Source organism: the organism of the source record quoted next, unplaced genomic scaffold (genome assembly GCF_019419815.1).
Source record: "Pyrus x bretschneideri cultivar Hongxiangsu unplaced genomic scaffold, Pyrus_bretschneideri_v1 Contig56, whole genome shotgun sequence".
Taxonomy (NCBI): domain Eukaryota; kingdom Viridiplantae; phylum Streptophyta; class Magnoliopsida; order Rosales; family Rosaceae; genus Pyrus; species Pyrus x bretschneideri.
In genome coordinates, this window is record NW_025999794.1 from 547010 (window position 1) to 549935 (window position 2926).

Genomic DNA, 2926 nt, shown 5'->3' on the forward strand with positions numbered 1-2926 from the left:
GTTTGTCCCACCAGTAGCATGGCTGCAGTATATCCTTATCTCCATTCTAGTCACTTGTAACCACGGTTACAATTTCGGGTTAACTATGGTATCATTGGGGTTGATGTATGGAGATTTTACGCACAGCACATATTTAATGGACGCATACTTTTGTTAGAATTATGGGTAACTACGGTTACATTCCTGTTTAAGAGTATGGTATCCTTCGAAATATAATACAAATATTGTATGTGCAGCTTGTGATTTACAGCAGATTATTGCGAACGAATATTTAATTGAGATTGTGATGTAGAAAATTTATGTTATTGACGATGTTGCCTCAGAAGGTAGTGAATGAGTACGATCGAGGTTGGTATGTGTATTTCCCATTGAGGGGCAAGATGGTAATATTGCACCCTTGGGAATTGTTACTTGCTTGTCAAGACATCAATGAATTGTCGGTTTTGTGGTGTGCAGACCGTAATATTAATAACTTATTCGTTGGGTTGTTAAGTAAGTAAACAAGTAGATTATTCTACGTTAATATTTATATTTACTTATTTAATTCGTTAATTGTTGTTTGGGCTTGACCCAAAAATACTACATGCTGCTAAATTTCGAAGTGCGTTACGCTTTGAACACGTTTATGTGAAAGAGAAGGAAAGTAGGAATTTGGAGGCATGAAAGAAGAGTCATTACACTCCGATCATGACGGAATGTCATCCTCTTTTATGTAGTCGCTATTACTTTGTGTCTTCCTCATGTATGTATTTACATACATATCTCTTTAAATTTGAATATTCTACATTGGACTGATGATTTTAAATTTCGAGGACGAAATTTTCTTCAGGTGGGTAGATTGTAACAACCCGTTCCAAATTTTACGTTTTTATTTTATTTTAAAAGCGTGAATTTACAAAATTGCCCTAGAGGCAAGGACTTTGACTTCCGTTGACCATCGACTTGAAAGATGTGGGACTTATTCTTTTAGCATATCCTCGTACTACTCATTGGTACGAACGTATAGGCGAAAGCCGTTTGCGAGTCCGAATTATAACGGTATAGTTACGGACGTTCGAAATTGGTTATTCAAGGTTAGTGTTTATTTAAATTAAATCCCCACTTTGTGGGGGGAAGCCCAATCAGAAAGAAAGAAGAAAAGGAAAGAAAAAAAAAAAAAAAAAAAAAGGGGAAAAGCTTTCCGTGCACCCATACCCGCACCCACCGCGGGTCCATTTTCCAAGGCCGATTCCGGCCAACTCTGGTGGAGTTTTTCGATGCCACCACCACTATCTTGAAGCTCTCATTCCCCTCTACAAAACCCACTCAAGAACCACCTTGATTAACCACGGGATGTGGAGGTTTGAGGCCACGAAAGTTGACGAAAATCAATGGTGCTCCGGCCACCCTCCTCCATTTTCCGGCAAATCGGCAAAGCGATGGCCGATGCCACCACTTGGGCTTTGTAGCCCATCATCCCAGGAGCAAAACCCAACCAACCTTGATCCCGTTGGACCACCGTAGACGACGAATCGACGTCGGGAAGTTTTAGGCACCCGCCGGCTTCATGGGCAAAATTGACCATCTTCCGTCCACTTTTGGACTTCGTGGCAGGTATAAAAGTTGCTCCACTCACTGAGATCTTCATTTCTGTGAAGCTTGAAAATTTTTGGAAATAGTTGGATTTTCCGGCGAGTCGGGGCGGCCGACCGCCACCCGCGGCGGCGCGTGGCCAGTGAGCCGCCAATGCTATTTTTAGGCTATGTCGAATGTTTTGAATTCATTTTTGTCATTTGAATGACGTAGGTTGATCGTTGGAACCTAAATTCGTTATGATACGTTACTTGATAAAAATGTGAATCGATGATCCGACCGTTGGATCGTCACCAAAATTGGATACATTATAATACATAATATTTAAAGATCATAGGAATTTACGGATCGGGAATCCGGCTTACGGATCTTCCTGAATTGAATTTGTAAGTTAGTAAAATAAATGTTCACGGCCACTTGTTTTAGGCAATTGGCGGAGATCTGACCGTTGGATCGTAATGAAATTTTAATATGTTATTCTAGAAACATATTGTGGATCATTGGGAGTTGCGGATTGAAAATCTAATTTGTGGATCTTCCGGGTCAAGTTATACAGGGTTGTAAACCCTACCGTCGATCTTTGATCGACGGTTGACTTGTGGTCAATGGGTCTCAAGCTATTTTAGAATGTCGTTGAGGTTGTGTTTTATGTGAATTACATATTCTACGAATAAGAGTTCTGAGATGTGATTTGATAATTGGTCACAGGGGCCAATCATTCAGGACGCCTCGATTCGCGTGCTAGAGAAGTATAGCGTGGACTCCAGGTGAGTGGATCTTTTCCTTTTTATTGTGCATATTATTGAGAGTTCTATCGACACTTTTAAATTGATTAGGTATATTATCTTCATATAATTATTGTGAATGCTTGAAGTACCTATATGAACTACGAATGGCTTGATCCCTATTTAGGGTACGTAGGCAGTCTAACGAGACGTTAGATGCAGCCATAAAATATTTGAGACAACAGCCTTGCTTGGGGAAATTGAGTAATGCGAAGGAAATTGGTAAAGACAAGTTTTAGTTTTGTGAATTAGTTAGTTAAATTAGAGTTAATTGGATTGTTATGGATAATTATCCCTGAAAATAAGTAGTTTGGGAGTAGGGCGTTATTGATTGTACACTTCACACCATATTGTTTATAATTGAAAATGCTACGACATGGTTGAGTAGTAGATTGCATCATGATATATCCATATGTATATTACTTGCATATAATTATTGGGAATGCTTTCAAGTGCAAAGGTGAACTCAGGACACCCAGGTAAGTTCAGGTGAGTTTATGGTATTAATTGAATCGATTGAGTTATAGCATGACTACAGTTATGAGTTAGGCAACTTCGATACTGTCGTA